This window comes from Mustela putorius, unplaced genomic scaffold (genome assembly GCF_011764305.1).
Source record: "Mustela putorius furo isolate JIRA1106 unplaced genomic scaffold, ASM1176430v1.1 tig00000640_pilon_pilon_pilon, whole genome shotgun sequence".
Lineage (NCBI taxonomy): Eukaryota > Metazoa > Chordata > Mammalia > Carnivora > Mustelidae > Mustela > Mustela putorius.
The window spans coordinates 9,562,731-9,581,320 of record NW_025421432.1 but is presented as its reverse complement, the minus strand read 5'-3'; the positions used below and the strand labels follow the sequence as shown (position 1 = coordinate 9,581,320).

At 36.6% G+C, this 18,590-nt stretch overlaps 1 long non-coding RNA gene across 1 annotated transcript; it reads right to left on the bottom strand.

The window, feature by feature from the left end:
- Positions 1–7,468: 7,468 nt before the first annotated feature.
- Positions 7,469–9,160, bottom strand: LOC123392857. Its single transcript, XR_006607540.1, has 2 exons — positions 8,882–9,160; positions 7,469–8,417 (listed from the first exon to the last, which is right to left on the bottom strand). It is a non-coding gene; the product is annotated as an uncharacterized LOC123392857 (long non-coding RNA).
- Positions 9,161–18,590: the final 9,430 nt, after the last annotated feature.

Sequence of the window (18,590 nt, the reverse complement as noted above, 5' to 3'; positions counted from 1 at the left end):
TGTATCTATCCATCCATCTGTGTCTATATTTATTTTTTCATCCATGCATTACATAATTTTATGTAGTACCAAAGATCTCCATGATACAGACCTATTTCATTCTTCTCATCTAATTGAATTGGTACAGAACACTCATAGTGATGGCCACACTCACAATGTTACTTTTCTAGAGATAATAATGACATCTAAAGAAATTGCTACTTTCTATGGGATTACAGCAGAAAACAGGATAAAAGTCTACTCTTTAAAATCTGTTGGAAGCTTGTCCATGAGAGAGATTCGTGCTATCCAAAGTGATATTGTATCATCAGATGAATCCAGATATATTCACGAACGTGTGTTTGGCCTGTTTGTACTCCTCTCACAGTCTCCTTGTCAAAAGATAATCTCCAACTGGATCGTAGACTGAAATCATGATGCTTGTTTATAGTAAATTTCATGTTTCTGTCAGGTTGACTGTCTGACTCAAGTTCTACACTTGATGTTTATTTGAAAGACAAAACTTCCTCTGTTTTCATGAGAACCCTCACATTTGTCCATGGTCTGGGCTGATCTGAACTTCCCAAATTTGGGATTTTAGTGATACTGTTCTACTCTGTAACCAAGGGTATATAGGGAACTCAAAAGATGACAAAGGAAGTCCATTAAGTCAATTTAACCTAAGCACAAAGCAACACATGGCAGAAACAGAAGTGCTAATAAACTTCCATTTGAAAGTATAGAAACCTAGGTTTTAAAATTTTTTTTTATACACATCAATTGTGGATAAAATAATACAATCAGAGATGCCATTTATTTAGTGCCTAACATGTGTCTCTAGTGCTTCACATTTTACTATTTCAAAGTTTCGTAAAGCCCTAGGTCTGTGTTAATATCCCAATATTTTAAAATCTGCAGCAGGGGGTTTAGGGAGGCTGCATAAATGGACTGATCTCAAAGCTAACAAGTAGAAAGGCTAGATTTCAAATCCAAGTTTGTCTTAAGAAAAAATTAGTTTGAGCCATCTTGGTGGTTCAGTTGGTTAAGTGGCTGCCTTCGGCTTAGATCATGATACCCGAGTTCTGGGATTGAACACCAAGTCAAGAGGGCTCCCTGCTCAGTGGGGATCCTGCTTCTCCCTCTCCCTTTGACCTCCCCCCAATCATTCTCTCTCTCTCTTTCTCTCTTTTGAATAAATAAGTAAGTAAATGAACAAATTCTTAAAAAAAAAAAAAGAAAAAGAAAAAGTCCTGTTTTCCCTCTGCATTACATTGACAATGTACCTGTTACCAGTAATAAATATACAGAACAATAAACATGTATAGTCTATGGAATCAGTAAGAATAAAAGCTTATGTGATTTCTTAGCAGAAAAATCCAAATTCTCCTTACCTTTAGAGTACAACAGAGAGCTCAAATTCAAAGTATTTATCTGACTTAGCTCTCCTTATTTTGTTCAATTTGTCTCTTCCCTTATTTGTTATACTGGTATATTTAAAAATATGCACACATGCTCAAAAAATACATTATTTAAAAACCTTAAAATCTGAGAGATAATGATAATGATGGTACTTTATCCCCATGATAATTTGTAACTAGACCAAGCTTTGAGTTTCCAGTCCTATAAATTGAACTCAATTGAATTTTCGGTTTCAAACAGCAGGTGGTGGTGGTGGGTCATTCTATCCAGTTTAAGTATTTGTAGCTATTGCTATGTTGTTGAAAGTAATATATAACATATATTTTGGTTTTAGAACCATTCATATCATCTTGTTAAGATTTATTTTATAAAATAATACACATGACGAGGTCTTATATTATTTGAAAAATATTTTGTGTATACAAATCTTTTAGAAGAAAGAAGAGGATTGTATATATGCAAAATGCATATCATTTAAATAATTTATCCAGTTTAGTACACCACAGAATTATTTAAATGGTTGTAATATGTATTTTCAGTAATAAATATGACTTAGTATTACAGATTAAGTATTTTATCAAATATAGTCTAATTTGTAATTAATATAAAAATGGTAGTATTATATGGTAAAGACTAAAGAAATCTTTGTTATTTATTAAAAGAATGGGTGGGAAAATTGACTTATTTTCAATCCTTCAATTAATTCCTTGTTAAGTATTGATTACCTTTAAACTCTTTTGATTAACACTTTAATATACTCTATTATTACTCATCAGTCTACATTCCTATTCCACTATATTCAAGATCTCTGAATATTTATTTTGAGTCTTGGCTACATTTCAGTTCTCAATTGGTTCAAACTTATAGGGGATGGTATTTTCCAGAATCTTTGATCCGTGCCTGGATTTGGTTGAACAGTGGGACGGGACAGAAAAAAGGAGAGTATAGTACTCTTTTGAAAGCCATTGTCCTTATTAGTGAAATACTATTTGAATGTTGTAGTTCTCTAGGCCATGGTGTATTATTTGAGCCAGTCTCTTTGAGGTCACAGGTTACATAATGTAAAGGTAACTCTTATAAATCTGACTGACCATAGACAATAATAGACAGTAGAGGGTATCTCTAAAGGTTTCCATTACTGTTGGCAGTGTCTACTTTATGGCAGGTGGACTGGAGAAGTGGAAAGCTACGTGGCTGGAAACTGGGGGAATGATGTAGAACCAGGTTGCTGGTAGGGAACTAGGAGTTCTGTGGAAGGAATAGAGGTGAAAATTGATGCAGGAGATGGAGAAAAAAGGCAAGTTAGCAAAAGGACTAAAAGTGCTGTATATCAGAGTCTACAAAGTGAAGATGTGGAGACCCTTTACAGTTTGTTTTAGGGCCAATGTGTATGACTTCATCATTTTTATTATAGGCACTGTGAATCTGGAGCTGAAGTGTAGTGGCAAGGTCATTGACGAGCAGTTGTGAATGATTAGCTGTGTCTATGGCAGGGCTGATTTGAGTGCAGTCAATACCTCCAAATGTATAAATACCATTTATCAAATACCTCCACTCAGAGGCTACTTGGAAAAACAGCTCTTAGCCAAACTGAGCTTTTTACCCCTCCTTCATCCCTTGCAATTGTCATCATTTCCAAATAGAAAGCTAGCAATTTCTAATATATACATATATATAAATATCAAATGCATACACACCTATTTATCATATATAATATATATTGTGTATATATGATGTATATAAGATCACATATATTCATGTATTATATATTCATATATATCATGCACATGATCTATAAATGTGTTATATATTATACACTATGTATGTGTATATACATATTCTTAAGATTGCAAACCCTACTGAAGGAACTTGGGAATCACATTGTAAAAATTTTTCTATATAACTATCATGCATGGTATTGTTGTGAACCACTGGTTTGGGTATTTTAAAAATGATTGCTAAAAGCAGTAACTTCATATAATGCAACAAAACAAAATAAAAAGAGGCAGTACAGGTATAGGAGAAACAAACCAGGTTGGTGTGGCCTGAAACTCTTAAATATTTGGAGCCCTCTTTATGGAATAAAATTTAAAAATTACAAATGCAAGATTAGATACAATGTCTTCAGAGTAAGCTGCTTCTGAGGCATAAACATCCAGGCCAATTTCACTTATCAGCCTGGACATGTTTCGGAGCCCTTCTGAGTTGAGAGTCATGGCTTCATGGGTTATCAAGCTGAAAAGAGCTCTTAGCCCTTCATGGACAGTGAAACACCCAATAGCTATGGAGGGGGTCATCCTCTTCATCTCTGATTGCTCAGGTCAAATGCAAGGGTGTTAAGGGAACAGAGAAAACTGCTCAAGATTCTGAGATACTCAGTAGGACAATTATACACACTTGGATCTCCTGCTCTTCTCCCATTTTTCCAGAGAAATCCAACACGCATAGACACTCAAATCTAAGTGACCGTCTGTTGAATAAATGACTGACTAAATGACAAATAAACGAATGGATGAGTGGATGAATGAGTGAACGATGAATGAATGAATGAATGAAAGGCAAGGCAAGGCTTATGACCCATGTGCTGCTATCATAAAATACGGTTGGGCCAAATTTAGAAGTGATTTGTTCTTTTGAGGATTTTAAACTGATTAAATGCATCCTGGGATAATGGTGGTTAATTGTGCTGAGTGGGCCTACTGGAGGAAGGGCCTTTTTGCAGAACTTCAGAAGGAGCTTGTTTACAAAAAAACAAGAAAGTCATTCTAAAGGGCATTTCTTCATTTCCATTTCAACATTAGGTAACTCATTCACTTAGTGCTCATTCACCTTGTGCAATAGGGTGCTTTCAGTGAAAATTTCTTAGACTTTCAAATAAGCAAAATAAATATTTACCAAGTGTCCCCTGTGGAAATAGCACAGGAAATTACAAGGAATCTTGGCTACTTGGAAAAACAAAGATATGTCTTTGCAACCACACTAAATCCTCACCCTAACCCATGGAGTCAGGTTTTTCTCTAGAAAACTAAGGCTTTGGGAGTTTCATGACTTCTCAGGATCGCAAGATCTTAGATATTACAAGATGGTGGAAATAAGGTTCAGAGCCTACACTCTGATTTAATATCCATGATCTCCTACTGTATCATTTTAAGTAACAAAATATTATTTTTTTGCACTTTGCAGAAGTGTAAGTAGACAAACGACTTTTCTGTGTTGTAATAGTTTCCCTGTTGAGAATATAAATGCCTTTTAATTATTTGCATTAATTTTATAATATTTTCTAATGGGGTCAAAAAAGGCTGTGCATTTCCTGGTAATGGCACCACACTGCGTCTAAATCCCACCCTTGTCACACACAATGTAAAATAGGAGGATCCCAAATTACACACACACAAAGTATTATGTGTATGTACATGCATCTAATACATATGTATGTATGTGTATGTACATGTATCTAATACTTTTTATATTTTGAAAACAGAAAAAGGAGTTTCAAAAAAAACTTTAAACACGATGTTTGTATACTTGCTTACTCCCATGCTGAAACACATGTAGGCTACAGTATGTAAGGGTAACTACAAAATAGACTAGTGTGTAAGCTGCAAAACTACTGGGATATACCTTTTGGATATATAGGTGCAATGTGAAATTTATGCTTCTGTTTTTTTCTTTTTCTCTCTCCCCTATGTCCTTTATGAATTTTAATAAATGCATATCAGAAGAGGGGCACCTTGGTGGATCAGTGGGTTAAGCCTCTGCCTTAGGCTCAGGTCATGATCTCAGGGTCCTGGGATTGAGCCCTGTGTCCTGCTCCCTGCTCAGCGAAGAGTCTGCTTCTCCCTCTCCTCTGCCCCTCCCCACCCATTCATGCTCTTTCGCTCTCTTTCTCTCCCTCAAATAAATAAATAAAACCTTTAAAAAAAAATACCAAAGTGAAACACATACCAGAAGAAATAAGGGTTTGGTGGATGTTATAGTTTAGAGAAAATAAATTTATTAAATAATCACAAATAGCTTTTTCTAATTTTTTTCTCCCTTTATCAGTCTCACAGTTCTGAAAGGAGCCTGCCCTTAGACTTGTTTTTATAAACAAATATGCGCTGTTGTGTTGTGTGTGTCTAAAGGGCGACTTCTGAGCCCATCCCCTTTAGTTGACCTCTAAAACCAAGTTTAAGCCATCCTGATCTTACTCTATAAATATTTAAATATTTTATTTTTCACAGTCATTTCTGATAATATCTCTGTTTTATACCAACAACGTGGCAGAATCTGAAGACACATGATTTACGACATATGTTTCTGGTTTGTGATTGTTTGGGGGTGCAAATTAAATGCAAGAGGGCAATCCCAAACAGACTGTGTGTGGCCAAATTAAAGAGGTTTATGCATCCATTAGGACAGACCGGATATAGGAATTCTAATTAGGAAAATAATATGATACTGTCTCTCGCTCCCAAAAGCTCATTCAAAATGTTAAACTTCTTTAGAAGGTCTTTGCATTTACTTTTCATTTGAAGTTCCAAATTATTTTTGCAAAATCAGTTCTGAGTGATATTTTTAAAGTATATGCCCTCACTTTGTTTTTAGGGTTCAAGGACTGTGGATGTGTGCTATTGATTTGATTCCCAATTTCTGGCATATATCCCAAAAGAAAAAAAATGCATTAAACTCTAGACTCAAAAGTGCCCATTAGTCAGCTCTGAGCATGCCAAGTTGTCGAGCGATATTACAGTTATGATCTTTAAGGCATTCGCAAAAAAATTGGATAACTTTGTGTAAAAAGCTGGATTTTATGGCTTCATCTATGCCAAAGAGATTGTCCAACAGAAAGCACCCTGGTAAGCCTAATTATTACTCCACATATGGTACGTGGCATTATAAGCTATTTTGAGGTTTGGGGAAAGAGAGAGCCAAGTGAGAACCACAGCTGGGCGTGCTGAGTAATTTTAACATCCCCATGTTGGCAGGGCGTAAGACACAAAATGCTGCTTCAGCGATCTGCCTCTCACATATTTAATATGAGGGCAAATAATTTTGTTAAAATTTACGGGGTGGGGTGGGGAAGGGAGCAATATACAAAGAGTCAGGATAGTGTATCATCTATGATCACTGAAGAAGGTTCTTCAGAGTATCATGGCTGTTATTAGCAAAGGCAGCTTTCATTTCATACTTAAAAATCACAGCAGCCTTATGACACTTCATTTAGGGAAAAAGGTAGAATCTGAATTGGGATGCAACTTAAGGGAAACATTACAAAAATTGTAGTTCTTGAATGTGTATGTGATTGTGCAAACAAAATAAATTGGAGAGGATGAATTCAGGGACCCATGGAAGCAATCAGCCATTTATTGGAGTTGCCTTCATGCCTCTTTAATGGATTATGTTTGAAAGGTTCTTTAGAGAGAGAATGAGTCATTAAATAAAGAGGGTTATTTTATACTTATGACTTCAATGGGTCAGGCCAGTGAGAACTATTTTTAAGTCAGATTTGTGGGTATCTCCATGTGGTTTCTGATAAATTCCAACATCCTTCTACCTCTATCCCTGAAGCCTTTTAAAGGTCAGCCTTGGCTACTGTTCACTTGCAGCATCTTTTGCTCAGAGGTCAGTATGACAGTGGAGGGCATGCCCAGGATGTCTGGGACATGCAAAGGGTATTAGCACATGTTAAATGATAATTATATTATTCTCTACCATGTTTTGTTGTACCTCTAAAGCCTTAGCAGATTCCTGGGGCCATCCACCCCCAGGTTTTAGATAAAAACAAGAAAGAATTTCTGTCTATAACAAAATAAAGGTATTTGCCTCTCCAGTTTTCCATTCTTAATACTGAAAAAAAAGGGGGGGATACTACTTAAAGTTAAGGACTATCTTCTCTAGGGCAGAGTAACTGAGAGCAAATAATTAACATTCCCAGTAGATCTACATGCATGATCAGGCTAAAAGAAAACCATGACATCCATATTTTGGATATCATTTTATTTTTTGTGATTATTTCATATTGTTTTAAAACAAAGTCACATATACTTACTTTATTTAAATACACCATTTAAAAATGACAAACAACAAATTCAGGTTTTAATTCAGTCTTTACTTATATTTTTAAAGTGGGAAGATTTCTAGACCTATGTAGAATATAACTTCCAAGCATTATGATAAGATTAAAATGATTTACCTCTTCATTATTGCCTTTAAGAATGAGCTAGAATTAATACTCTTTAATAGCTGACCTCTTTGTTGCTATTGCCGTTTTGTCCAAAAGGTGGCACTTGTGTAATCTTTTTCTTTCTCAGGGTGTAGCGAACCAGGGGAGCCAGAGGGACCAGAGTGAATTTTCAGATTGTTTCTCTTTGACAAGCTCCAAGTGGCCACGTCAAAGATCTGCATGTCTGCAACTGCAACTCCTTGCTGCTCAAAGAACCCTTCCCAGAAGAATTCGTCTGATTTTGTGAAAGAAAAACATGCTTCCTGCCTTGGTTTGGTTTAAACCTTAGAATTCTTTATCCCAAGTTTATTTTATCATCTTATTCTTTCCTTCTGATCTTTGACTAAAGTTCTCATTCTTTCTTTTAGATAACCTTGATCCATTTGAAGTTGTCTCTCTCGGTTAGAATGCGTAAGCAACACATGAGTGTGTCTGGACTCTATCTAAACAGACCTATCTGACAGCATAAATCAAGAAGGATAAATCATTCGGACAGGAGAAATCTTTTGAACTGTGGACAGACAGGAAGAGTGAGAGGCACAAAGGGAAAGGGGAAACATGCTGGAGAGATTCTGATGATGAGACTGGAATTCACAGATGAGACTTAAAAGTCAAACATGCAAGCTCTTCCCGGTGGTTCATGTAGGCTTGCTCCCAATCCCCGCAGCTGAAAAGAATTTTAAACGTGATCTGATGAAGTCCAACACTTCATTTTACAGATGAGAAAACTGAGTCCCAGAAACCTACAGGAGTGCGTTCCATGGAGCAAACTCAATTCTGTTTCCACTTCTGGTGACAAAAGGCAATGAATGATCTGTTGAAGAGATGTATTAAGTCAGTCACGGGTTGTAAAACAAAATCTCGGGTGGTTTTGAAAACTGAAGTCCCTATAACAATGGTTCATTTTGCCAGACACATATTATTTTGAGCCACAATTCTGTCTTGGAAGCTTTCCTCTGCTCCACACAGGAATATGGCCAGCCGCTCGTTAACCTTGTAGGTCACAGATCCGCGCTGTCCCATACAGTAGCCATCAGCCGCATGGGACTATGTAATTGCATTTTGAGTTAAAATTAAATTAAAATAAAAATTTAGTTCCTCGGTTACACTAGACCCATTCCAAGTACTCTGCAGCTACCCGTGACTAGAGGTTGCCTGTATGGGACAGGACGCACGTAGAACTCTCCATCCCTGCTGAAAGTTCTCTTAGGCAGCACTGTTCTAGATCACTGACTGTGGAGAGTATGAACAGAGGACAACACAAACTCAGATACATACTGTGATGGGTTAATCCAGGGTGTAGTATTTGTCCATAGTTTCGTAGTCTATGTGGGTTCCTAAGCAACTCTGTAGCCGGCTATGGAAAACTCGCCGCTTTATATCTTCTTATGTCCTCTCCTGCCCCCTTTCTCTTCCTACTTATGCCTTCTCAAATATTCCTCTTTTTTTTTTTTTGGATTGTTTAATAAATCTTGTGGATATCTTATTTATTCCTTCTTGTGTGCGTCATTCGTTTCCATTTCACAATGTCCAGTAAATTCTTAGCATGACACAAATATTGCACGACTAAATGTTGCATGACTAAAAAGGAAACATTGGATGCTCAGTGACGATGAATGGGTTGGGAGGAAAACCTGGGTTCAGAGCCCAATCAAGATAGAACATCTCAGGCCATTTGAATTAGGAAAAACAAGAATTCTTAGCATAACTGTGTAGATTAATAGGTAGAAGTTTATTCTGAGGGATTTGGTGACTTGCCCAAAAATAATACAGATGTAAAAAAACAAACAACAACAACAAAAAAACCAAACAAACAAAAAACCAAAAAACCTACTCTCAGTTTAGAATCCATGTGTTTTTACATCAGGTCCAGTGTCTTTTTTCCTAATCCATTAACGACCCAGAGTAGAGATTGGTTTATGCCAACTTCTAATTTCTTTTAATATCTGCCAATGAATCATCAAATAAGTCGTGTTTTGCATATATTGACATTCTTTTTTTCTTTTTTTTTTTAAGCCCAATCTTCTGAATTTCTTTAAACAAAGACAGAATTATATTTGCATGGGTTTTTCTTCAAAGATCATAGTGAAGTGCTTGTAAAAAAGATGCTCATGTTGAATTGATCAGTGCTTGGTGTTCTGTCAGTACCTGGAACTCTCAGGGGTTAAACATTTCAAGTGTAAATGAAACCAATGCTGCTCTTATAAAACAAAAGGATAGATATAATTTTTATCAGTTGGCAGATGAATAAAATCACATCGTTTGCAGGCAGTCAGGAGAACATCAGTAGCAAGCCACTTGTCAGTTTCAGTACTTCCCATCACTGGTCTAACAGTGTGACTCATCCAGGCACACCTAAATCCAGATGTTATTTGAACTCTAGGTCTTATATAGATTTTCTCTTGGAGCCGTCCTTGCATGGAAATTTGACACCACCATCCCATCCGTCAAGTGGCTTTAACGGGGCCTGTTACTATCTCTGTAGCTTACTCTTTGGAATGGCTTTACCCATACCACCTGCTACTTAGTATGACGGTTGGTAGGAAAGAGACCTTTTCCCCCACACATACATTATCGGCCAAGTGTTAATTTTCATGTTTTCATGAGGTCTCAGGTATCCTGAGTCACTTGCAATTATTTTTTTTTAATCACAAACTGTATTATAGTAGGATGACACTGCATTTATTTATAAAGTGAACCTTGCTGGAGATTGTCCTTCTCTTCATCAATGGAAACTTTCAATAATGCTGTCCTGTTTTTTTATCCTACCCATCAAATTTGCCACACAGGATTTAATTGACCGAAACTTGTTCCTAATATTTCGTAGAGCACTGTCCTGATGCTATCCTCTTTTTCACTTTGGTATACCCTCCTGCCAAAACAGACAAATAAAACAAACTAGCAGACATTCTCTCTAGGGTGACTTTTCCACTTTTTAGCACCTCACACCCTTTTCCATCCAATCCGTCAATTCAAAGAATTTTCCCTTTCTTATCTACAAGTAATTCGTTCCTCTCTTCTAAGGTTTTCCTCTAGTATCATAGAGTTCAAAGATTCTCATCATCAAAAATTCCATTCATATGTTTGAAATGTACTCTTCTTGCATAACAGAAGTACATTCACACATTGAATCAAATATACTCTCCAGTGTGATGAAATTAACTTTTTTACAGCAGAACCCTCCTTAGCTACTTGGATTTGGGCAAATGACTACAATTCTGGACTCTAATGTTCTCATCTGAAAAATTAAGTAAAAAATATAATAAAAAGAATTAAGTATAAATTATAATAAAAATGTAGCAAAAAGGAAAAACACAATAAAAAGAATTATATTTATAATAAAAAGAAATAAAAATATTGCTGGTATTGTTTCCCTCAGTCACTTTTCTTTTAAAAGAATCTAATAAGAATAACATAGGACCTAGTAATTTTATTCCCTAAGAGCTGTGTGTCAGAGAATAACTCAAAATATTCTTTTCTAGAATGTGTTATCACTAGTGAAAGTAATTTGAAAAAGAAATTTGGGTCAAAGATAAAATTTGTCATTTTCTTGAGAATTTTTACAACTCTCTGCTAGTGAGACTAGAGCTGGATATTTTGCAGAGTAAATAAATCCTAATACTTGCTACAAAAATAAGAAAAAAAATCTAAGTATGTTCCGCTAAAGAGTAGATTTGTGTTATTAAAATGTATCCCAGTTAGTATTTTGTAGCATTAGAAAAATCCACAATATTCTTGAATAATCAACACTTGGAAATTGGCTACCTATTTAGAATTACATTTGTACTGATTTCAGCTGGAATCATTAGTATTTGTTCTGCAGCTTGGAAATCTCTCCATCGAGTGAAGGAGCTCAGAGCGGACTTTCTCCTGGTCATTCCTGCAGTACACACACCTCTGTCTCATAGCCACAGCACGTTTTAACTAGATGACTTGTTTTTTGTTGTTGTTGTTGTTGTTGTTTTTTCTTTCTGCAGAGTATGTATTTTGATCACATTGAGATACATGGCACTTACTACTACAAGGACATTTTGTATACAACAGACAAATTCTAAATCAAAGGTATGAAAAGTACTTGAGAAACCAAAATAGATCATCACTTTCTAGACCTTTCTTTTATTTTTTTTTTAAAGATTTTATTTATTTATTTGACAGAGAGAAATCACAAGTAGGCAGAGAGGCAGGCAGAGAGAGAGAAGGAAGGCTCCCTGCTGAGCAGAGAGCCCGATGCGGGACTCAATCCCAGGACCCTGAGACCATGACCTGAGCCAAAGGCAGCGGCTTAACCCACTGAGCCACCCAGGCGCTCCTAGACCTTTCTTTTAAATACAAGTTACTCATGCGGTCTATATACTGGTTGACTCAGTTTCACTGGGAGATCAGCTCATGTCTCAGGTACTCCATGAAGCCTGGCTGTTGCTTGGGCTCACGCTCTGCAAATACCGACAACACACGTTGGTCATTGTCATAGCGCCTCTAGTATGGCTCTACTCTCCTTAGAGAAAATGACAGATCCTAAAGTACATAACCTGTTTATTACATGTCTTTGCCATGAGCAAAGCACTAACCAAACCGTACTACTTCTCCTCGACATATAAATTAATAAAATTACATCACACAAAAATTACTTTGGATAAATAACTCTTGAGCAACAACAACAAAAACTGATAAATGGAGAAAAGGAGTAACTAACATAATTTGCTTGTATTATTTTGACCATATAACTTTGTACTCAGTTGGTATGTGATAACTACTGACTGATTTGCCATGAAAGACCTTTGCTTCTTTCTGATTCTGTGTTTGTCAAAATGCAATTTATAATTACCATCCATTTTGTGATACTACTAGTCATATGAAGAGCTATATTAACTCATTTGGAAATGACAAAATAGTATTTGCTAGCTCATTCTATGTAAGTAAATGGCTTCCATTATTTTATGAAAAGATTTTAACTGGGAAGATGGTGGATTTTTGCATCTCAGGTTAAGGTCTGATAATCACAAATATGATACTGAAAAATAGCAAACTACTTTTCTGATATTATTTAACTAGTAAAGAGTTTTATGCTGTCTTGTCTTGAATTGAAGAGTGTAGAGTCACTATCTTCTGAAGTTCTTTCTCAACAGAACCCATTGGAATTTCAAGGGATACTAAAAATTATAATTTTGCTGTAGTTTGAACTTGCCTAGATTAAAGGAGGGATGAACTTCTGAACAAACTCTCCTCTGGCTGAAGTTCAGTACTACTCTATGCCAAATACTTTACTTTTCTTTCTCTCTCTCTCTTTCCTTCTTTCTTTTTTTCTGTCTTTCTTTTCCTTTTTGCTGTAAAATTAAAGAAAAGAATTCTTTATAAAAAAAGAAAGAGATGTTATTTCCACTGAAAAGGATTTTCATTCATCTTGTCATGATTATGACAAATATCTCTAATCACACATTTTTAGGCATTCTGAACTCTGAGCCTTTTTATAAAAATTTGCTTTTTTTTTTGAAAAAAATCCCCTCGATTACTGAGAATGACTGATGATTGAAGAATTTCCCACCATAACCATAGATCTACTTAATGTCAATAAGCAAGCAATGGATGAATGGATAAAATGACTTTTGCAAGTTGTTTTATTTACAGACATTAAAAAAATAGAGACATTGTTTTTTATCTGGATAAATATTTGTATCCTTAACATAAAATGAGGTCATAGAGACTTGCCCATCTGTTTTTTTTTTTTTTTTTTAATCTGTGGTGTCAACAGTTTAGAAGTTTCCAGTAAAAAACAGGAATGAAGGCATTCTTGTGGGATGTAGTCAAATCAAGGAATTCTATCCAAATCTTGGAAATAGACAAAAATTTTGGCCTATTTTCCAGAAAAGTTTGGAACAAGCTTTTCATTTTATAATTTGTAATATATAAAATACAATATAAATTACAAACACTCTTTTAACTGATCCATACATATGTGTGTGTATATGTATACATATATTTGTGTGTGTGTGTGTGTGTATATATATATATATATATATATATACATAGAGAGAGAGAGAGAGAAGGAAGCAAAGTGCTAAGGAGATTCCATATTGTTTAATAGTTGTGAAAACCTGGATGTCATGAAAGGAAATTTAGAAGCTGAGGGTATTGGCTATGGACTGGCCACCGGCATGGCAGGAGGTATTGAAATGGGGCGGAGTCACCCTTATCTGGGTATCATTTGCTGGGACTTGGTTAGGAACATAACACTAGAGAATAGCAAAGCATATTTGGTTGTTCTTTCTTTGTTCGCTTAGTCTATGTTCCACTCTTCTCTACCCCATCTGGGTCTTAGAAGGCTAATTTTTGCAAACTGCCTCACTGGCTCTGTTGCCAGCTGGCTTGTGCTTAGAATCAGTCAGAGGTCCCAGGAGACTGAGAAATCAAGGTAAAAGGAGAATAACTGATGTACTTCTCCCTCCCTCCCTTTATCAGCACCCATTGCTGGTAATAAGCATATTTTTCTTTCCCACTAGGAAACCACTCTTGTGCAATTCTAATCCTGAATGCATGCTGATAACACCATTTCATCCTCCTGTCCCTTTGGTCTTCTGGGTGGAAACAGCTTTCCACTGTTGCTAGTCTTCAGCTGTCCCACTGCCACTTGTTTGTTTCCTTTTGCATGTCCCCGAAGTAGTCCCAATCGATAGTCCTTAAAAGCAGATATAGGCACAATGTGGGTGATTTTAAAAATACATCACATGGAAGAAATTAAATAGAATAGGTAGTAGTAACTAACTAACTAACTGACTAATTGCAATGTGCCTCCCCATGAAGTAGACACTGTTATGGCCCCCATTTTATTTTATTTTTTTAAAGATTTTATTTATTTATTTGACAGAGAGATCACAAGTAGGCAGAGAAAGAGAGGAGGAGCAGGCTCCCTGCTGAGCAGAGAGCCTGATGTGGGACTCAATCCCAGGACCCTGAGATCATGACCTGAGCCGAAGGCAGCTGCTTAACCCACTGAGCCACCCAGGCGCCCTGGCCCCCATTTTAAAATACAGGAATCAAACCATTGAAAGGTGAAATGACCCAAATAAGGTTATATAGCTATGGAGCGGCCAAGGAAGAATTTGGACTGAGGCAGATTGGCTCTTAAGCCTTTATTCTTCTTCACTAAACACTAGCACCTCTAAGACTAGCATGAGGAAAGGAAAGGAAATGGCATTTATTGAGTACCTGCTGTGTTCCAGGAAGTGCACTAGATGCTTCCATGCGTGCTCTCCCATAGCTGCCCTTTCAGCTGTTTCTGCCACTGTCAAATGTTCTGTTTGAGAAAGACTTTCTTTTCTAAGTTTCCAGGACACCACAGGCTCCTCTGGTTTTCCTCCTCTTTTCTAACTGTTCTCTCCTTTGCCTCTGCTTGCTCTTTCCTGTCTACTCAACCTTTACATGGATGAACATTTCGAGTTTCCTTCCTGCTTTTATTCTTCCGGGTTGAACTCATCTCATTAAGTAGCCTTAAAATGCCCATGATATGGAGATGACTTCGATGTTTTCATTTATCATTTGTCTCGTCTCCTCACATCATACATGTCTTTTCAACCGCCTCCTGGAGATCTCCCTTTGGGCGTCCAGTAAGCATCACAGGCCTAATACAGTCAAGGGAGAATGCTTGATTCATTTCTTCAAACCGCTTCTCTCATTGTCTTCGCCATTTCCTGAATAAGCAACATTATATATTCCAGTTAGTCAAGTTAAACAATGGGGAATTATCTCAGAATATTGATGCTTTCCTTCCTCTGATATCTAATTATCAATATATTCCACGAGCTCCATGTGCGGAGATCCAAGTCTTTCCCTGCTCAGCCCATCATGTTTGTCCCAGCCATTGTGATTGTTTCCTAACTTCTCTTGCTCTCCTTCAAGGTCATCTACTCATGGCGGCCAAACTGAGGATTTTAGACATGTCATGCCACTTTATTGCTTAAAACCCTTTATTGGTTGCCAGTGCGATCCAGCTTCTTCCTGCATATCATCGAAACCTTTCTTAAGCTGGTCTCTGTTGAATGAATGGATCCTATTAGCTACTTGACCTCCTTGAAAAGATGATATATTCGTTTTCTTATAAATTGTAAGTTATACACAAGCCCATTTTGTTTTCTTTTTCAGGAATATAAACGTCTTGGTCAGGACTGGATGTTGTCATAAACTCTGTGTCTGTAGATGGAAAGCAAAGACAGCAGTTTTGTTCAAAACTCAGTGACAATTTATCCTTGGTTTGTCCCCAAACAGTTACCAAAGAGCTCTTTAAATGTAAAATGAAGGGGGAAAAAAGATATTTTGTATCAATGTTTAAAAGGAATTTGTTGAAGAAACATACTTTTTAATGGCATCTTCTTAATTCAATGTTGTTATGCATACTTTCTAATCAGTCAGGGAATTTATAATTTAAAAAATCCATACCAAAGAAATTGAATCATCTACACATGTGGTTATGCTCCCCTTATAAAAAATAATTTCCCATCAAGTGGTTTTGATTCACACTGGGAGGAAAGAACACAAAGATCTGTGTTAATACTCAACACAATGATCAATGTACGACACAATACACAGATTTTGCTAAACCAGACATCTGAGTGATATGCCTCTATAGGGATCCCATCTTGTTCATGGTAAGAGAGAAATGCATTATAATTTCCATGTTGAATAATGACTCTGAAATTGCCAGGGATTTAGTTTACTACACAGCTGACTGCTTTGACAATGGTGAATGTATTAATATTTTGTTCCAAATTAATCTTTGGTAGAACTATTTCCTTTTTATGCCCAAAGAAATCACAAAGGGAATATCTGATCCTGTTTATTCCAAATAAATCATGAATCAAGCTTTATTTTCTTTCTTGTAAAACTAATGCCAAAAGAAATTACTACCAGTAAGAAGTCAGGAAACTTGTTGCTTAAAACAATTCAAATTGAAAACCATGTTCAATCTCACTTAAGTTTACTTTCAACATGCCAGGTTGATTGCTTCATCCACACTCACTCAGGTACACTTTTCAATTATAAGTATTTTTATCTGTTTGTTTTAAAAAATAAAGATCCAGATGCTATGGTGGAAATGTGCAAATATGCAGGCAATGACTATAATATTATGGGAATGATTTTCTTATATGGTTTATGAAGTGATCCTGATGAAAATTCCCAGGAAGTGTTTCAAAAATGTCTTGAGCAATGGAAACATCATAGTATGATACCTCCTCTGATGACTATTATGAAAGACACCAGCTATTTCAGAGTGTGTATTCTGCTAAAATTATTATTTTTTTAAAATTATATCCAAGGCTTGATCATTTTTTCCCTTTGTCCTTAACATGACAGCCATTTTCCTCTGCCCTACTTTTCTGCACTTCTCAAATTTTTTTTTTTTAATGAGATACATCACAATCAGTAATGATTCATGTGGTTATTTACTTTTGGACAATTTCCTCTCCTTCCTCTGATTAACTCTGATACAGATTTGCGAATGTTGAGTAATGGCACAATTGGATATGGACCAAGACCAAGTAAATGTTTAAAAATTATAGTGCTGCCTATCACATAGGATTGATCTTCTTTCCTGGGAGTATATGCAGCTGAAAAGACCCTCAAAATGAAGTTATCTCCTTTTTGTCCCTGTAATTCCTGTGTAAACATTACTAAAGTCTTGCCAATGTATATGTAAGGGATGAGATGGAAACGACTATTAAGCATGATTTTCATTACTCAAATTCATTTATCAGATGCTCAAACTGTCATCTACCAGGACCTGAAAGGAAAAGGGAAAAGCTTTAGCATATTGTGGGCAGTGATTAAGAAAAAGAAAAGAAAAGAGAAAAAGGAACACAGTCTTAGGGAAAAAGTGAGGCCCAACACTGAGAAGGACAGCAGACTCAAGGCAGAGTATTTCTGTTTTTTTCTCATCTGAGCAGGGAACCGGACAAGGGGCTCCATCCCAGGACCCTGAGGCCATGACCTGAACCAAGACAGGCACTTAACCAACTGATCCACCCAGGCGCCCTGAAAGAGTGTTTCTATTTTGATGAGGAAAGTTGATCCTCTGACTGACAAAGACTCTTTCCCTGACTAAACTTTAGTTGGGCTCCTTTAAGTCCCTTTCTCAACTAGGCCTCATCTTTGGACCTTGTCCTCAGGCAGTTTTAGCAAGAATTCTGCTAGGTCCTTTTAGTTAGAGTCCCAACCCTGGGATCTGATCACTCTTAATATCTAGTCATATTCCTCATCCCCTTCCATCCCTGAGGTGACAGCTGATTATCATGGCCTGCCTTCAGCAAGAATCCCCCCTACCCTTGATGTCTTGTCTTAGTAATTTTTCATTCTCCAATCCTCCTGATCTACATGTTGGCCCGATGTTGACAAGTCAACTACATGTTGACTTGTCCCCACTGCTCTTGCTGTACTTGGAATTGAGCCCAGTTCTATACTGAACTCTCCTCTGCTATTGGAATAGTTCCTGAAAGAAAAAGTAAAAATTCTGTTTTACTACTTTGAACTGTCCAGCTCTGTATTTTCTGAAAGTCTCAAGCATCTTTCAAAAGAAAGTGGGACAATATTTTGATATTAGTGAGTAAAGGTGGGAGAAGAACTCAAAGAGAGAGGAAGGTCTGTTGCTGTTCACCAGGCCAAGGGTCAAATATGCTCCAGTGTGTCTGTGCCAGAAATGAGTGGAATCTCCCCAGCTTCCTCCACATGAGTGGAGTTCTTGGTTCTACCATTGCAGACTCTTTTCATTTGCGGTGTTATCTGTATCATGCTTTCCAACCATTTGGTCTTTGGTCATTACGCTTTGCCCTGCCACTTTATTTTACCATGTTTTTGCACCTCTTTTGCTCTTTCCAACTTTTAAAACTAATTTATCTCCTTGTGATGCAATCCCTTTCCATTAGTCTCTAACATGGTTAGTTAGAATTTGTTAAAATTTGAACTGATGTCATCTTTTTCCTTTTTAATAGTGAGTCATAAA